Below are 19244 nucleotides of genomic sequence, written 5' to 3'. Positions count from 1 at the left end.
CTGGAAAAGGCAAAGGGGACAGAAATCGGATCAATGGTTACTGGGGGCTAAGGATAGGGAAAGGGAACTGATTCCAAAGAGGAGGAAAAATTGGGGGGTTATGGAACTCTTCTATATCTTAATTGCAGTTGTAATAACACAACTATATACATCTGTCAAAATATATTAATCTGTATATTTTAAAGGAGTGAATTTTACTGTATCTTAACTATACCTCAGTATGAAATCTAATTTTCTTCTCATGGTTTCCTTTTTAACTCTGTTGTCTTCTTCACTTTGAATCTCTAAAGGGCCAAAGCTTCTAATTCCAGGCCCACCCCTCCCTGGAATGAGATTACAAGGAGTCATAAGCGCTGAAGAGAACTTCTTGACAAGAAAAAGAAAGAGATGGACTGCTATGGTCTGAATGTTTGTGTTCCCCCCAAAATTCATATGTTGAAATCCTAAGCCCTAAAAGTGATGGTATTAGGAGGTGGGGCCTTTGGCAGGTAATTAAGTTGTGAGGGTGGAGCTATCAAGAAGATAATTAGTGTTCATAGAAGAGATTCCCGGGAGAACTCCCAGCCCCTCCTACCACGTGAGATACAGTGAGAATTCTGCGACCTGACCCATTACAGGGCCCTCCCACACCATGCTGGCACCCTGATCTCACACTTCCAGCCTCCAGAACCGTGAGAAATAAATGTCAGTTGTTTATAAGCTACCCAGTCTGTGTTATTTTGTTATAGCACCCAGAATGGACTGAGACAGGGTCCCCCAATTGTTTCCAAGAAATCATTGGTAAAATTTGTCCTGCACAAAGAAATGCCGCTGGGCAATCATAGAATATACAGAGGAACAGAGGACAGGATCAAAGACAAGGATGCTTTCTCTCCACGTCTAAATGGAACCAGGGGAAGGCTGTCAGCGTGGTTTAGACGGAGGTTTCACAGAGTAGGCTATGGCCAGCAAGTGAAGCCGAGGCACCTTCCTAGCCCTCCCAGCTGGGAGTGTTCCAGCCACTCTGGGACGCCCCAAAGTGTAGGCACAGGGATGGCTTCCCCCACTCCACCAAGGTTCACAAAAGCCAAATGGTGACCTGACAGGGCACCTGTGAGACACGGGCAGATGTCATTTCTGCTCATGGTGCCTGGACAGTTGGCTCCAGAGCTCCTACTGCAGATGATGCCAGGTTCCCAGCCAAGGATGGGCCGATGAGGTCTCTGGTGCAGTCTAGCCATAGGGTCCTGAATCATGGAACTCACCAAGTACTGTCTTTGATGGGCTTGTCTGAGGATGGCCAGGATAGGAAAATTACTATCAAACACCAGGATCAGGCCCCAAGTATCTGAGCCTGACTCATGCCAATCCTGGGAGCAAGGTAGTGATGGGAAATGGAGTTCTACCCTGTTCTACCCTGCCAGGATAGAACAAACATTTCAGGTGTTTGTTGAAGGGACTTCTGATACAAAGAAAAAAAGAGAATGTATTCAAATTTCACACAAAATGGTTTGAAAATTCATATCCTACTACCCAAGTAGAGTCTCCTGTATAACTCTGCCCCCCACACCCACCGCAAACACAAACACAAACACACACACACACCATCTCTCCAAAACGTTTCCACTTACACTCATCCATGTTCATCTTCAGGAGTAAGAGCAAACAAATAATGCTTGCTATTTGCCAGGTATTCCTCTAAACATCTTACTAAATTAACAACATTGAAGGTATAGTATTATCCCCATTTTACAGGTAGGAAACTGAGGCTCAGGAAGACTTAACGTGTCTAAAGTTACCTAGTTGGTAAGTGACAAAGTGGAGTTTAAATCCAGGCTGTGTGGCACCGAAGACCAGTTTCTGCCACATTTGCCGACACGTCTATTACCAGGCTCCTCACAAGTCTGTGCCCACAACCAGCACATGCCCAGCTTTTCCCTAGAGCAGACTCAGGTGCATGGAGGGAGTTGTTTGCCAAGTGCAGCCACATCCCTTCTAGAAGAGAAGACACCAGGAGTCAGGCTGGGAGGAGATTAGAGCTCATTCAGCCCACTGGTTTTGACATTTTTGTGGTTTTTTTCCATGAAATGTGATGAATGTTTCAATTCTTTCCCCAGAAAAATGCTTTACAAGTTCACAGACCCCCTGAATCTTGTCCACGAACTCCAAATTAAAGGCCCTGATCTATTCAAATCCCTTCATTTTAGAGCACCTGATTAGACAGTAAACATTCAATACACTATTACGGTTGTAGTTGTTCAAGGTGGAAAAAAAAGAAAGAGAAAATCCTGAGACTTAAAAAAAGGTGAAATGGTGGACCCAAAAGACTTAAAAAAAGGTGAAATGGTGGACCCACACAGACAGTGAGTGACTGAGTTGGAAACAAACCCAAGACTTTCAGGCCAGTGCTCTCTCTACCCCATCACCTTGAAACAAGGCCTTTTAGAGTTTTCTTTCAGCCTTTTTAGATTTTTACCTTCATCCCATAAAGACCCAAGTAGTGCCAGCTAGTTGTATGGACAGATGTGAAACAAGAGGGCAGTCAGGGAGTTGAGAAGCTCCCATGTTCCACCTCTCTCCAGGTCCCTCCTTTTCCTCAACTGTCCATGTTACCCCATTACCTTCTCATCCACACACCCCCTTACATCCACCAGAAATACCTACGAACACAAAAGGAAGGTGGCTGCTAGCAAAGAGATCCAGATGACACCAATTGCATGATAGCGGCCTCGCTAAGCCCACATCAGGATGTACCATGATTCTCTAACATATACAGAGTCAAACAAGCCATTCTCTTCTCTCCCTGCCTTTAAAGCAATTGTCATAGGGAAGTATTGGGGTGGGGAACAGTGAAGGGATCCTTTCTTTGAGACTTCCAAGAAATATAATACCCCCTCTTCCAGTGTCTCACTTGCAAAATGTACTTCCTGGTGTCAACTGAACACTCCAGGCTCACTGAGAGTCCCTTTCCTCTGGTTCAAGCTCAGGCCATCAAATCTTCAAAGATCAGAGCTCCTCCTAGCCCATTCTCCTGTCTAATTAATTCAATACCTAGTATCCTGCATTCCTAAGTCCTTTCATCTAATTCTTTGGTCATTTTTATGACCTGTCTACAGACTATTTTAAATGTCTTATTTTAGTTATTATAGCATTAAACTGAACCCAATGCATGAAGAAGGCTCTAATGAAAGATGACTAAACAGAATTACTCTTTAACTCCTATTTAAACTCCTACGACTCCTAGTTAACTCCTACTATGACTAGTAGTCATATTCAATTAATGGTATCCACCATCATGTTGGAGTTTTTAACAACATAATATAGGTCATCTGATATCTATTTTACTTGAGAGGAAATATGGCCCTTAAGTGACAGTGCATCCCTGGAGGAGGAGTAACTAAGAGTACATGGGATTGAAGAGTTGACCTGGATATATTCAGGCTCCACCATCTATTCTATACCATAGAGAGCCTCCTTCAGCCTCAACTCTTGCTTTTAAAAATGAGAATACTGTTTAGTTCAACATCTAAAAATGGCAAAATAAAATTAAAATACCCTATGTTGTAGAAGATTCAGAGAAAAGATGCTCTCCAAAAGCAAGTGTGATTCCTCGGGAGCACCATCTGGGAATGTGGGGGAAACGCATTGAAATGTGCAGACCTACTGATCCAGTTATTCCACTTGTGGACAAAGAATGTCACCTGCCATATCCCTAAACAAAGGATGTTACTGCCATCAAACCATCAGCCACTGCTGCAGCCCCCAGTGGTGCACCCTGAGGGGAACTCAGGAAGGAGAAAAACAGGATACTGGCCCTAGATATTCAATACTTAAGATGCACATCAAATGAATGATTTCAATGAGCCCAGAGTCTTGCATCTTCCCACAGAGAGAAAAGCGCTAAATTCATTAACTTGATGTATCTGGTTTTCTTTAATTAATAGTAATCTTACGATGTTCCAACTACCTGTTTTTTTGTTGTGAAAACTCCTATATATCCTGGCTTCTCCCTCATCTCTTCGGAACAGTCCCTCAGAGATATCTGAGGGGCTGTCTCCCAAGCTTAAGTCCTCAGTAAGTCCACCAAATTAAACATAATTCTCAACTTTTAGGTTGTGCATTATTTTTCAGCCGACAGTTTTGGCAACCAAAGAAAGGACCCAGGGGAGACTTCTTTCCTTCACCTGAACTCTACAAGAACTGGAGCCTTGGTACCAGAGGAGGCCTCTTGTGCCCATCCACCACCTCAGAGAGTCGAGATGAATTTGGGTGAGTCTCTTTTGTTCTCAGATCTCCCAATTATTGGCTTATTATCCTGAGTTTTGGCAATGTCTAACAGGTACCTGGCTCCCCAGTTGAAAGATACTGGGGAAACCCAGTTGAAAGACCCTGGGAGTTGTTTAGTTGAGATAGTGAACAATCTGGACTGGGTGATTAGGTGAGAGGCTGGACTAACATTTTTGCCTCCAACTAACACTCAGCCAGGTTTATGTTCGTCCAAACTTACACTTACGGTCTTCCCTGGTGGCACAGTGGTTAAGAATCTGCCTGCCAATGCAGGGGACACGGGTTCGAGCCCTGGTATGGGAAGATCCCACGTGCTGCGGAGCAACTAAGCCCGCGCGCCACAACTACTGAGCCTACACTCTAGAGCCCGCGAGCCACAACTACTGAGCCCGTGTGCCACAACTACTGAAGCCTGCGCACCTAGAGCCTGTGCTCCGCAACAAGAGAAGCCACCGCAATGAGAAGCCCGTGCACCGCAACGAAGAGTAGCCCCTGCTCGCTGCAACTAGAGAAAGCCTGTGCGCAGCAACGAAGACCCAACGCCTCCAAAAATAAATAAATAAATAAATAAAATTTTAAAAAAACTTACAAGTACTTACTTAATTGGGAATAAAAGGAAATCTTGCCCTAAAAATGGTCAATATGGGGCTCTTATTGCATACACAGTTAAGTTACAGAAAACAGGCCATAAAACATCTTTTAAGAATTCTGACCTTAAAGAAACAAAAGCCCTTCTAGGTGGATCTTGCATTTCTCTCCTGTGAGATGTAAATATTCCACCTGATCTTCTTTAGGCATTGTGTGTGTATGTGTGTGTGTGTGTGTTGTGTGGTTTTTTTGGGTTTTTTGTTTGTTTGTTTGTTTTTGCGGTACGCGGGCCTCTCACTGTTGTGGCCTCTCCCGTTGCGGAGCACAGGCTCTGGACACGCAGGCTCAGCGGCCGTGGCTCACGGGCCCAGCCGCTCCATGGCATGTGGGATCTTCCCGGACCGGGGCAGGAACCCGTGTCCCCGGCATCGGCAGGCGGACTCTCAACCACTGCGCCACCAGGGAAGCCCTGTGTGTTGCGTTTTGAGAACTTAGTCTCTACCATCCAGAAGATACACATATTCTGTACATTTGTCAGCCAATTGAATAGACTGGGATTCTGAGCAGTCTTTTTTCTGACTGTGTCAACTCTCGGGCTTTTTGACATCTTAACCTTCATTGCATCAGCTATACAAGGAAGGCCTTTACTTTCTTAGGCTATTTGGGGGAATAAACTTTCTGGATCTTGTATAGGTGGCATTCTTCATACTCTCTTGTGGGGACACCTCTTGTATCTTATTGGTTTGAGTCACTATTAAGATATATCTCATCAATGCCCAGATGATGGATCCTTTAAATTGGAGAAACTTCTAAATTGGTAAATTTTTAAAGCGCTCTCCTTATAAACAGCTGTTTTATTGGTACTTACGGAAAAAACAGTTTAGATGGTGGAAAATATATATACATATATAAAATGGTTAACCTAAACCATTTTAAAAAAATGGTTTGAGAATCCTTATTTGTGGTCTCTGCTTCCCCTCAATAAGTCTTACAGGTGCTAATAAAAAACATTAGGATAATTTATATTAATTAGGTTGATTAACAGGGAAGTAAGAAAAAACTGAAGTAAAGTCTAGAGACTTCCTCCCAACAAGGTGGAAATTTTAAGGGGACTCATCCCAAAAGGATAAAAATCTTTCAATGATTATTAAGAAAGGGGATAAATAAAACAGACGTTAATAGGATTAAAAACAAAAAAGTTTTGATACAACGCTACCTAAGGTTGAATGGGTCAAAGGGACCCCTTATTGGTCCCTAACTGTGTGGTCAGTCCACTCAACATGGCTGTCCTCTTGCTCTTTGTACAGCCCCTGATCAACCAGTCTCTGCTTCACCTGCACCCTACTCATGTGAACATGCTTACCCCCTGTCCTTTAGACCAGAAAATCTCCACCTGCTAGTTTATTAAAGGGAAACATCTGTCCTTGTGAGGGTCCTTGACCTGAGGGGCTGTGAGGGGCATGACCCAGCTGCTGGTTGCCCTGGTAACTGATGAGCTAACCCAATGTCAATTCCCCCTATAAATGGTAGCCTCCTTCTCTCCTCAGTAGTAAAGACTGCTGCTGTGTCCTGCCTGCCATCTGTCACACACAGTTGGATGTCACTCCAGGACCTCGTTGCAGGTATGTAAGATCCCCTGTCTATTAAACCACTGAGGTCTCTGTCGCTGTCTTGGGGCTCTTTCTTCGGTCTCGAGGCTGGGCAACTACAAGGCTTGCAGGCCCACAGAGTGCAGCCCAACAGCAACTTTAAAGGGCCCCAAACAAGTCTGCTCTATTTACCCCAGTTTAAAATATACGTATTTAAAAGGATGGAAGAAAGTTGCAGTGAGATACCTGATCAACAATTTTTTGAGCCAACTAATCAAGTGAAAAAAATTAAGAAAAGGGCCTGAGACCCTTGGCTCAGCCTCTCACTGGGGACCCCAGAGATTTTACACAAAAAAAAGATAAAATGGTTGGGATAAAAAGGAATGTTTCTGAACTCCTTGTAAGACCAAGGCTTGTTGATGGCATCTTAATGGAAACTAAGGTTAAAAGTATAAAAGTTGATAGAATTAAGGTAAAAGTTTATCAAAATTGGTATATTTAAATGGGCTTTATGTAAGATGGTTCCATCTCTTTTGCCTAAGTATATTGTGGGACAGACATTATGTCTCACTGGAGAATGCTTCCTCTGCCTGGTATTATAAGACACAGCATACGAATCTGCCCCTAAGGAAATATTAAATATACTAAAGGAAACCAATAGGGTTACCTGGGCCTGTACAATATAAAGTAAAAACTGGGAGCAATATGCAGGGGCAAATTAAAAAAAAAATAGAGATTTTGCTCTGGATTTAACCTGTGCCTCAAAAACAGGACCTTTGTTAATGCTTTATGCCAGCTTTTGAAGCCATGATAAATTAAACCCTAAAATTCTAGAACATAGAACTCTTGAATTTCAGTTTTGTTGGAAATCTCATTGATATAAAAAAGCAAATAAAAGAAAATATGGTTTGGCAAATCAATCTTTTAATATCATGTAGGCAACAAACCAGTTCTTTGGAGACTTAAAAGCAACTGTCTTTGTCTTGAAAATCTCTACAAATCAGAAATGTAAATATAGCCCACAATGACCTGAGCCTGAGCCTAATTAGCTCAATCAGGTAAAACCAGAAACCAAGGTTAAAAAAAAGAGAGAAAGGCCTTTTTGTTTTTTTTGCTGTACACGGGCCTCTCACTGTTGTGGCCTCTCCCATTGCGGAGCACAGGCTCCGGACACGCAGGCTCAGCGGCCACGGCTCGCGGGGCCCAGCCGCTCTGCGGCATGTGGGATTTTCCCGGACCGGGGCACAAATCCGTGTCCCCTGCATTGGTAGGCGGACTCTCAACCACTGCGCCACCAGGGAAGCCTGAGAAAGGCCTTTTTAAACTCAAACTGCTAGAAAGGCTCCCTCACCCAGAAGGCTCCCTCACTCAAAACCTAATTCATAGCCTCCTTAAGGGTTTATCAAGGAAAAGAACAAATTTTAAGTCTTTCCCACAAATAGTAAATCCTTAGTCATCTGAGCAAATAAATCTAACTTCTTCCAACTGTTATTTATAAGCTAGTAAGTTTATATTGTAATATCTGATTCATAACTAAGTTTTTTAAGTGAAACTATGAGATCTCTAGTTTTGTCTATTTAAATATCTGTGTACACATCATACATATGAGATGTCACTACCTCTGGATATACTCTCAAAATTAAATTTATAAAAGACCTCTATTTAGTTGACTTAAAAGTAAGTGCTTACAAACTAAATATTTCTAAATATAAAGGAAACTGGCCAGAATGAATTTCAGGTTCACGTGACCTAGGAAATATTCAATATTAAATTAATATCTATTAATATTAATAGCTTTTTAAGCTTGCTGACTTAATCAATATAGACATGTTTTTTATTGTACCAAGGTTTACTGAAGGTCAATAAGTTCATATTATTTGTGTTGCAGAGTTTGTCAGCAAAAAAAAAAAAAAATTAACTTGGTATGGTGATATTTTATAAGTTTAAAGTTACCTGAGATAAGAATTTTCAGGTGAACTCTTAGGAATAATTATGTTTTGGGTATGTCTGTCTAAAATAGTTTCTCCAGATTTTTGGTAATTTGAGCTTTGCTAAATTAAGTTAAATGATGGGAATTCATAGAATATCCAGGTCATTTCAAATAATATAAAATACTGGAATATTAATTGCTAAACAGGTCTAAATTTGCCTACTTTTGTCTCCTTACAAGAGGGAAGCTAAAGGTGTTTGGGTTTATTAGACGCACATCTTGTACCACATTGAAGAAAGAAATTATTCTCTGAGAAAATGGATGTTTCTCCTGGTTATGGACTATTCCAATCAGAAAATGCTGATGGGGGCTTCCCTGGTGGCGCAGTGGCTAAGAATCTGCCTGCCAATGCAGGGGACACGGGTTCGGGCCCTGGTCCAGGAAGATCGCACATGCCACAAAGCAACTAAGCCCATGCACCACAACTACTGAGCCTGCGCTCTAGAGCCCGCGAGCCACAACTACTGAGCCTGTATGCCACAACTACCGAAGCCCGTGCACCTAGAGCCCGTGCTCCGCAACAAGAGAAGCCACCGCAATGAGAAGCCTGTGCATCGCAACAAGGAGTAGCCCCCACTCACCGCAACCAGAGAAGAGCCTGTGTGCAGCAACGAAGACCCAATGCAGCCAAATAAAATAATTAAAAAGAAAAAAAAAGAAAATACTGATGGGCTTACCTGGTGGCACAGTGGTTGAGAATCTCCCTGCCAATGCAGGGGACACAGGTTCAAGCCCTGGTCCGCAAAGATCCCACATGCTGTGGAGCAACTAAGCCCGTGCACCACAACTACTGAGCCTGCGCTCTAGAGCCAACGAGCTACAACTACTGAGCCTGCGTGCCACAACTACTGAAGCCCATGCACCTACAGCCTGTGCTCCTCAATAAGAGAAGCCACTGCAATGAGAAGCCCATGCACCACAACGAAGAGGAACCCCCGCTCACCGCAACTAGAGAAAGCCCGCAAGCAGCAACAAAGACCAAATGTAGCCAAAAATAAATAAATAATATTTTTTAAAAATTCTGGTATGACAAACAATTCACAATTACTTGTTCCTTGTCAGTTTTCACTAGAGATTAAAGTTTTTAAGGGTTAAATTTGTAATATGTAATTAAAGCTAATAAAATATATTAAGGGAAACATTTCAGTATGCAAGGAGAACGTGACTTTCAGCAAAAGAAGGTATGAGGAATGGAAGTACATTGTGTTAAGGGGAAATAGTGATTTTTGTCCTACAACTGGTTGTTTCTGGATGGAAAAAGGAACTAATATAGACACAGAAAGTTGTGGAAGGTTTGTAGAAAGGGAGCCCTGAAAAAGGAGTTTTATGCATGCTCAGGCTGGGATCAGATTAAACTTAATTAGGCGAATGGCTATTGTTATTAAAAGTAGGCTGGTGCAGGACTGGATTTTGTTCTTCTCTCTGTTAAGAGAACAAAGTTTTCTTAGAATACTGCTTTTGATAACAGATTGTGTGAGCTTCTTTGCCTTTAAGTGATCTGCATCTGTTTTTTGAAATCTTTTGTCACTTTGGTTAAGTGAATAAGTATTATTTTGTAACCAAGCAGGACCCTATGGGGCCTTCCCAGGACAGACCTCTCTCCCCATATCCTCTGCCTGCCTCCTCTTTGTACAAAAGCTGGGTCTCCCAGGCCTCCCCTGAGTCACAAAAGCCTTGTTCAAGAATTAATCATTGAAATAAGTCAGACAGAGAAAGACAAATACTGTATAATATCACTTACGTGTGAACTCTAAAAAGTACAACAAACTAGTGAATATAACAAAGAACCTAACTCACAAATAGAGAACAAACTAGTGGTTACCAGTGCAGAGAGGGAAAGGAGTAGGGGCAATAAAGGGGTAGGGGATTAAGAGGTACAAACTATTAGGTATAAAATAAGCTACAAGGATGTATTGTATTGATATAACATGGAATATAGCCAATATTTTATAACTATAAATGGAGTATAACCTTTAAAAAATTGTAAATCACTGTATTGTACACCTGTAATTTATATAATATTGTACATCAACTATACTTCAATTTAAAAAAGCAAACGATACAATTTTAAAAATGTTAAAAAAAAAGAGAATTAATAATTTAAAGGATGAGAACATGTAGTGACAAAAATAGCAGTTGGGCTAGGAAAACTGTTTTACAGATGCTAAAACCCCCACCAAATGGAAGAAGTTAACTACTTGATGACCATGAACATGTCGAGACCTACTGGAGTCTGAGAACTGATAATGTTAATTGACACTGCCCTGTTAACCTCACCATCAACCAATCAGAATTGTGCATGAGCTGATCACACATCCTCCTATTCCCCTCCCTCACCTTGTCTTTAAAAATGCTTCCCCAGTAGAAGAGAACATAGGCAAAATATTCTCTGACATAAATCATAGCAAAGCATTCTTAAGTCAGTCTCCTAAGGCAAAAGAAATAAAAGCAAAAGTAAACCAATGGGATCTAATTAAACTTACAAGCTTTTGCACAGCAAAGGAAACCATAAACAAAATGAAAAGACAACCTACAGAATGGGAGAAAATATTCCCAAATGATGCGACTGACAAGAGCTTAATTTCCAAAATATACAAACAGCTCATACAGCTCAATATCAAAAAAACAACCCAATCAAAAAATGGGCAGAAGACCTAAATAGACATTTCTCCAAAGAAGATATACAGGCAGTCAACAGGCACATAAAAAGATGCTCAACATCTCTGTTAGAGAAATACAGATCAAAACTATAATGAGGTATCACTTCACACCAGTCAGAATGGCCATCATCAAAAAGTCTTCAAATAATGAACGCTGGAGAGGGTGTGGAGAAAAGGGAATCTTCATAAACTGTTGTTGGGAATGTAAATTGGTGCAGCCACTATGAAGAACAGTATGGAGGTTCCTTTAAAAAACTAAAAATAGAGTTACCATATGATCCACAATCCCTTCCTGGGCATATATCCAGAGAAAACTCTAAAAAAATATATGCAGGACTTACCTGGTGGTCCAGGGGGTAAGACTCCACACTCCCAATGCAGGGGGCCCCAATTTGATCCCTGGTTGGGGAACTAGATCCTGCATGCATGCTGCAACTAAGATATCCATGTGCCACATCTAAGACGTCCACATGCTGCAACAAAGGTCCCGCATGCCGCAACTAAGACCTGGCGCAGCCTAAATAAATAAATAAATATTTTTTAAAAAAGATACATGCACCCCAATGTTCACAGCAGCACTACTTACAAGAGCCAAAACATTGAAGCAATCTAAATGTCCATCGACAGATGAATGGATAAAGATGTGGTATATATATACAATGGAATATTACTCAGCCATTAAAAAATGAAATAATGCCATTTGCAGCAATGTGGATGGACCTAGAGATTATCATACTAAGTAAGTCAGAAAGAGAAAGACAAATACCATATGATATTACTTATATGTGGAATCTAAAATGGTACAAGTGAACTTATTTACAAAACAAACAGATTCACAGACATAGAAAACAAACTTATAGTTATCAAAGGAGAAAGGTGGGGGAGGGGTGGGGATAAATTAGGAGCTTGGGATTAAAACACACTACTATACGTAAAATAGACAAACAACAAGGTCATACTGTATAGCACAGGGAACTATATTCAGTATCTTGTAATAACCTGTAGTGGAAAATAATCTGAAAGAATACATATGTATAACTTAATCTACACACCAGAAACTAACACAACATTGTAAACCAACTACACTTAAATTTTTTAAAAAAGCTTTCCTGAAACCCACTGGGGAGTTTGGGTCTTTTGAGCATGAGCCACCCATTCTCCTTGCTTGGCCCTGCAATATACCTTTCTCCATCCCAAACTGACATTTCAGTTAGTTTGGTCCCACTGTGCATCAGGCACACAAACCTGGGTTCAACAACAGTTTCACAGTGACCTATGATCCTATATGACCAAGTGTTTTGAAACCTTTTTGATATTTTTTGACAAACTTCCCAAATATCGAATTTTAAATAAAGTTCTTTTGACTTCCAGCTGACTTTGGGATGCTTCAAAGGGCCCTTGAAACATCCCAAAGAGAGATATTAAAACTAATTAGGTTTATTTATGTTATATTACATGGGAAACATTATCAAAAAGTGGTTATAAAATCATCTTAGGGCTTCCCTGGTGGCACAGTGGTTAAGAATCTGCCTGCCAACGCAGGGGACATGGATTCGAGCCCTGGTCCAGGAAGATCCCACATGCTGCAGAGCAACTAAGCCCATGTGCCACAATGACTGAGTCTGCGCTCTAGAGCCCGCAAGTCACAACTACTGAAGCCCACATGCCACAACTACTGAAGCCTGCATGCCGCAACAACTGAAGCCCACGCTCTGCAACAAGAGAAGCCACCGCAATGAGAAGCCCGTGCACCGCAACGAAGAGTAGCCCCCACTCGCTGCAACTAGAGAAAGCCCGCACACAGCAACAAAGACCCAATGCAACCAAAAATAAATAAATAATTTTAAAAAAATCATCTTAGGTTAGATGTCATTAACATAGATATTCCAAAAGTTATATAATTCATAAAATTCTGATATGTCTTGATATAATGTTATCAGTTGTAATTCTAGTTATTTTAAAATGTTGTATGTCACAGAAATATCCAAGTTTCTTGTTGATTACATTGTAATCAGAACTTTAACCACACCGAAGTCTTGTCAAAGACTTATAGACAATCACTGTTTTACTCTGATGCTTCTAGAAAATGAAGGTCTTCAAAAAGATTTATAAAAAGAAATTTTTGACAAATATAAGTTTCTGATAACTTTTAGATCATACCACTGAACTGGATAAGAAATTACAAAACTCTAATGGAAAATCTACGACATCATCCAGATCAACAGGAATTAATTACATGGGAGTAAAGGAACTGATAAATGATTTATAATTTTACAACTTCTTTCTGAAATATACTGGTTTTTAATCTTTGTTTTCCAGAAAACAAAACTTTGTTTTCCAAAAATCCTCTTACAGTATGACATACAACAAGTTGATAAAGTTTACCTTGTAAACGAAGATGAAACACGTGTCTTTTTCTCTCTACCTGATCTTTCCAGAATTTGGCCTCTCTGACACCCCTGTGTACTTGATAACTTTTTGTTATCAGATTACAGCTAGTTATACTAATCATGTTTTAATTTGTTCTCTCTCGTTTTCAAATTACACCTTGTGCCTCTCTGTGCAACTATGACTTTATTAATGTTACTAGCTGTATTACTTATACCCTGTCTGTTTTATAAGATTATTGTCTCTTGCATTAACAAATGTATAACCAGGCCTTCAACAAAATTAATGATGGCTAAATGTCTTGAGGCAGTTGATCATATATAACTCTACATAGAACAGTTATAATAGTGCAACTCTAGATATGGGAAGAGGCAGCAAGGGAAAACATTCCTTGGATCATAATATATTATCAGAGAATTTTAGATCATCAGCAGGGCCTAATCAAAAAATTAGCACATCAAGTGGCCTATCAACAGAATCTTCCCCTGATCTAGGAATGAACCTTCCTAGTGTCACGGAACAAAATTAGTCATGAAATGCCTCCCAAAGATTGGTCAAATCTATGACCAAGAGGAGGCCCTGTGGACAAAGAATGTTGCCTGTCATATCAGTAAACAAAGGATGGTGCAGCCATCAGCTACTGCGGCCAGCCCTGATGGTGCACCCTAAGGGAACTCAGGATGGAGATAAACAGGATACTGGCCCTAGATAAGGTGTGTATCAAAGGAATAATTTCAATGAGCCCAGGCTCTTGAATCTTCCCATACACAGAAAAACCCTAAATTCATAACTTGAGGTCTGGTTTTCTTTGACAGTAATCTTTTGATGTTCCAATTACCTGGGCTGTTTTTCGTTTCTGTTTTGTTTTTGCAAAAATTCTTATATATCCTGACTTCTCCTTACTCTTTGGAATTGTTCCTCAGAGCTATCTGAGAGTCTGCCTCCTGGGCTTAAGTCCTCAGTAAGTCAATAAAACATAATTCTCAACTTTCAGAGTGTGCATTTTTTTCATTCAACACACTTTTAGGCAGTTATCCTAAGAACATAATTAAAGATATGTTAAAAAAAAAAAAGATATGTGCAGAGACTTAACTGCAAGGACATTCATCTCAATATTGTTTGCAAAAGTAAAAAACTGGAGTCAACTAAATGCTAGCAGTAAATGACTAGTTTATACTATAATTTACTTAACCAGACAATGGGATATTATGCAGCCATTAACAATTATGCACAGGGGAATATTTAAGGACATGAAAATATGTTCACAATGCCCTAAGTAAAAAAAAAAAGCAAGCTTAAAAACAATTTAAAGGGGGACTTCCCTGGTGGCGCAGTGGTTAAGAATCTGGCTGCCAATGCAGGGGACACAGGTTCAAGCCCTGGTCTGGGAAGATCCCACATGCCGCGGAGCAACAAAGCCCCTGTGCCACAACTACTGAGCCCACGTGCCACAACTACTGAAGCCCACACGCCTAGAGCCCATGCTCTGCAACAAGAGAAGCTACGGCAATGAGAAGCCCACGCACCTCAACAAAGAGTAGCCCTCACTCACCACAACTAGAGAAAAGCAAGTGCGCAGCAAAGAAGACCCAACACAGCCAAAAATAAAATAAATAAATAAATTTATTTGTTAAAAAAGTTAAAGTATATAACATCCCATTTTTTAATTTAGAGATAAACAGGCATTGAAAAGCTCTGAGAGGCCAGCATCAAGATGTTAACAATGATGGCTTTAAGAGTGATTTCTATTTTTTTCCTTTGTGATCTATGTATTTAAATTTTCCACAATAAGCACATTGCTTTTCCAAGCAAACCTATTTGTATTAATAGTATATACTTTGTTCACAAGGTTGCAGTGAGGATAAAATAGGATAATGCACCTGAAAAACACTTTCAGTAGTGTAAAGCACTATACCAATATTACTGATACCGAAAGCTCAGCTTCTCTGTACACCAGTGCCAAATTGAATCTTGGAGGCAAGAGTTTTGGGTGAAGTAGAAAAGAATAGCTTTGGGACTTCCCTGGTGGCGCAATGGTTAAGAGTCCGCCTGCCAATGCAGGGGACACAGTTTCGATCCCTGATCTGGGAAGATCCCACATGCCATGGAGCAACTAAGCCCGTGTGCCACAACTACTGAGCCTGTCTCTAGAGCCTGCAAGCCACAGCTACTGAGCCTGTCTGCCACAACTACTGAAGCCTGTGTGCCTAGAGCCCGCTCACCGCAACGAAGAGTAGCCCCCACTCGCCACAGCTAGAGAAAGCTTGAGCAGCCACAGGACCAAACGCAGCCAAAAAAAAAAATTAATTAAAAAATAAAATTTAAATAGATAAATTCTATTAAAAAAAAAAGAAAGAAAAGAATAGCATTATTGCTTTGCCAGGCAAAGGGGGCCAGAGCAGGCTAATGCCCTCAAAGCTGTGTGTCCCAACTTGGAGAAGTTTTATAGTAATGGTTCAAAGAGGACATGATCAGCTCATAGATGTTCTTCTGATGGGTTAGTGGTGAGGTAAGTAGGAGTCAGCATCATCAGCCTTCAGGTTCCAACTGGTCTGGGGTCTACATGCTTGTGGGCAGCATACCATCTTTAATCCTTAACCTCTCTCATCTGGACGGGGTTTCAGTATCTGCAAAATAGCTGAAAGATATTGTGGTGTGTATCCCTTGATGGGTAACCAGGACTCTGCCCCAAGGCTGCACTATTCTCTTGACTCTGTTTCTCCCTTGTCTTGCATCCCCCTCTTTCCCTAATTAACAACTGCTTGAATCTGCCCATTGGAACTCAGGGAAGGTCATGGAGGCTGAATGAAGGTAATCAAAGAAATGGAGGGATACAGAAAGGCTTTGTGCGCAGGATCCCCACAGGGCCCTGCTTGGTATCACTATGATCTACTCTACCTAAACCTGGGTGTCCTTCCCCATCATTCTTGTATAGAACCTGTCTTCCTATTTGAGATCTCCTTTGTTACATTCTTCTATAGTGCATCTCCACACCAGTTGACCACCAGACAATTCCTTCTTCCTACCCTCGAACTGTAGCAGACCCGTTTCTTCATCCATCTTACCTTTATACTTTAACAAATGCTCACATAGTTAGCAAACCATGGGGCTTGTCTTTTTTTCATAAATAGTAGATTATTAAAAACCCAGTGATATTATGCCAGTGAATAGCCACATTTCCATTTATTCTTTTCCCATTTCCAACCCCTTCAATTGTTACTCTGCTTTGTCTCTTCATATCCTACTCTCTCCACTGTGTTCACTACCCCCATCCCATTTATAGATCTGCTTAAGCCTGTAACCTCTCTTCTTTCTTTCATTCCTTCATCTATTCATCCCAAAAATATTGTTTGGGAGCTTCCCTGGAGGCGCAGTGGTTGAGAGTCCGCCTGCCGATGCAGGGGACACGGGTTCGTGCCCCGGTCCGGGAAGATCCCACATGCTGCGGAGCGGCTGGGTCCGTGAGCCATGGCCGCTGAGCCTGCACGTCCGGAGCCTGTGCTCCGCAACGGGAAAGGGCACAACAGTGAGAGGCCCGCGTACTGCAAAAAAAAAATATATATATATATAGTTTGGTTGCGTGATATGCAACAGTCACTGACTAGCTGCTGGGCCATAAAAACGAATAAAATACAAAGGAAGTGGAAGGAAGGACAACATAGGTGATAGGGGACAGATGAGTAAAGACTCAGAGGTAAAAAAGAGCATGGCATTACAGAAGACCTAGTTTTATTAGAGAGTGAGTATTGAATGAGACACTGCTGCTTCCAAGCAGTCAGGAACCTGCTAGAAGCTATTGCTCACACAGACCTCACAGCCCTGAATCAGCTGGGGAGCACCAGGGCCACTGTGAAAACTCACATACAAGAAGTTCATACATCCACTTACCAACACTGCCAGAAGAGAAAGGGGTAAATGCCTCGGGCTTCTCTTCTGCTTTCCACAGTTGCCAAGAGCCCCTCATTGGCAGAACATAAACTACAGCAAGAAGGCTGAAAGCAAAGGAGTCTGGGGAATCCTGTTCCCAGGTTTCCAGACTTTGTGATACAAATGAGAGCACACAGTGTGTGGAAGAGGCACTGACTGCCCAGGGCACCCTTCCTCCAGGCCCTTATTACAGTTTCGTTCTTTCCTCCAGCATACAATGGGATGGATGCTGGATTCTGCATTTATTTCATTCAGTCTCCTATCACAGCTGCTTTGCTATTCCAACCAGGTTGTAACACTCTGAGAAGAAAGTCCACTTGTTTGAATCCTTTTTTTGAATTCCCTCAATGCCTGTCAAGCATATTGCTTCACACACAGAAGATACACAATAAATATATGCAAATAGCTGCAGTGTTGAAACTTGAATTCTGGCCTTTTGGCTCCCAATTCAGAGTTCCACCCAACATCACTCAGTCTTTCTTCATTAACAGGATGTCTTTTTTTTTTAATGGAAGTTAAGTATGTGTTTGAAATTGCTCAGTTCGGTTTTGCTTATCAGAGAAATTCCTCTAGAGTAAAAAGAACTGAATAGACTACAATGATTGAAAAGTTGTCAGCAGACACTGGGTCAGATTAGTGGAACATTGGTATCTATAAAGAGTAGTTTCAACTTTCCAGCGAGGTAATGATAAAAAAATAAATGGGACTGAAGAAAACTGCGGCTGGACCCAACCAGCTATTTTTGCAGAATAGGTCAACTCAATCTCATCTGTTTCAAACTAATGGAGAAGCAAACAGATGGTCTCTCTACAGTTTTAGTAGTAAATAATAAGCTCATGATGTCGATAGGAGAACCAAGACAAGAAAGCTGATTAGATTTGTTATGGAATTTTTTTGTTAAGGATGAATCTGCAGCTTAAGATGATAATAACAATCACTCAAGTGCAAACTGATGTTGTTTGGTTTTCGTTTTTTTTATTTTTGCCCATGTTGGGTCTTCGTTGCTGCACGCCAGCTTTCTCTAGTTGCAGTCAGCGAGGGCTACTCTTAGTTGTGGTGCGCAGGCTTCTCATTGCCGTGGCTTCTCTTGTTGCGGAGCACAGGCTCTAGGCACGCGAGCTTCAGTAGTTGTGGCATGTGGGCTCAGTAGTTGTGGCTCCCGGGCTCTAGTTGTGGCACACGGGCTTAGTTCCTCCGTGGCATGTGGGATCTTCCCAGACCAGGGCTCGAACCCATGTCCCCTGCATTGGCAGGCGGATTCTTAACCACTGCGCCACCAGGGAAGCCCCCAAACTGATGTTTATTGGGTGCTTCTCATGTGCCAGGCATCACTCTAAAAATTATGTATGCTCTCACTTAAACCTCATGAGAACCCCATGTGGTATTTTTACAGATGAGAGAACTACAGCACAGAAAAGGTAACTGGCATGCCTAAAGACACACATCTAGTAAGTAGTGTCATCAGGATACAAACCCAGGCAGTCTGAGATGATCCTCATGCTTAGCCACTGTTCTATACAGCCAGAAATGTGGCACCTGGGCAGTTATCACTCACTGTTAAAAATTCAGACAACTATGTCAGTAGCTGTTTGAGACTGTCAGTAATGACTATATCAAACAAATCATTGTACTTAACATTACTCTGACTCATGAATTCGCTAGTTGCTATTACCTGTTTACATATATGAACCAAAGTGTCTCATATATATAACTTTATAACATTAGATAAATGTCACTTAACTTTTCTGAGTTTTATTCCAGATCATGCAACCCTTTTTCTTTCTAGTTTATTAGACAAAATGTGGAAGAGAGTCTGCCAAGGAATTCCAGAAGTTT

The sequence above is a fragment of the Lagenorhynchus albirostris genome, chromosome 1 (genome assembly GCF_949774975.1).
Source record: "Lagenorhynchus albirostris chromosome 1, mLagAlb1.1, whole genome shotgun sequence".
NCBI classification, from domain to species: Eukaryota; Metazoa; Chordata; class Mammalia; order Artiodactyla; family Delphinidae; genus Lagenorhynchus; species Lagenorhynchus albirostris.
The sequence above is the reverse complement of the archived record's forward strand: the minus strand, read 5'-3'. Positions refer to the sequence as shown.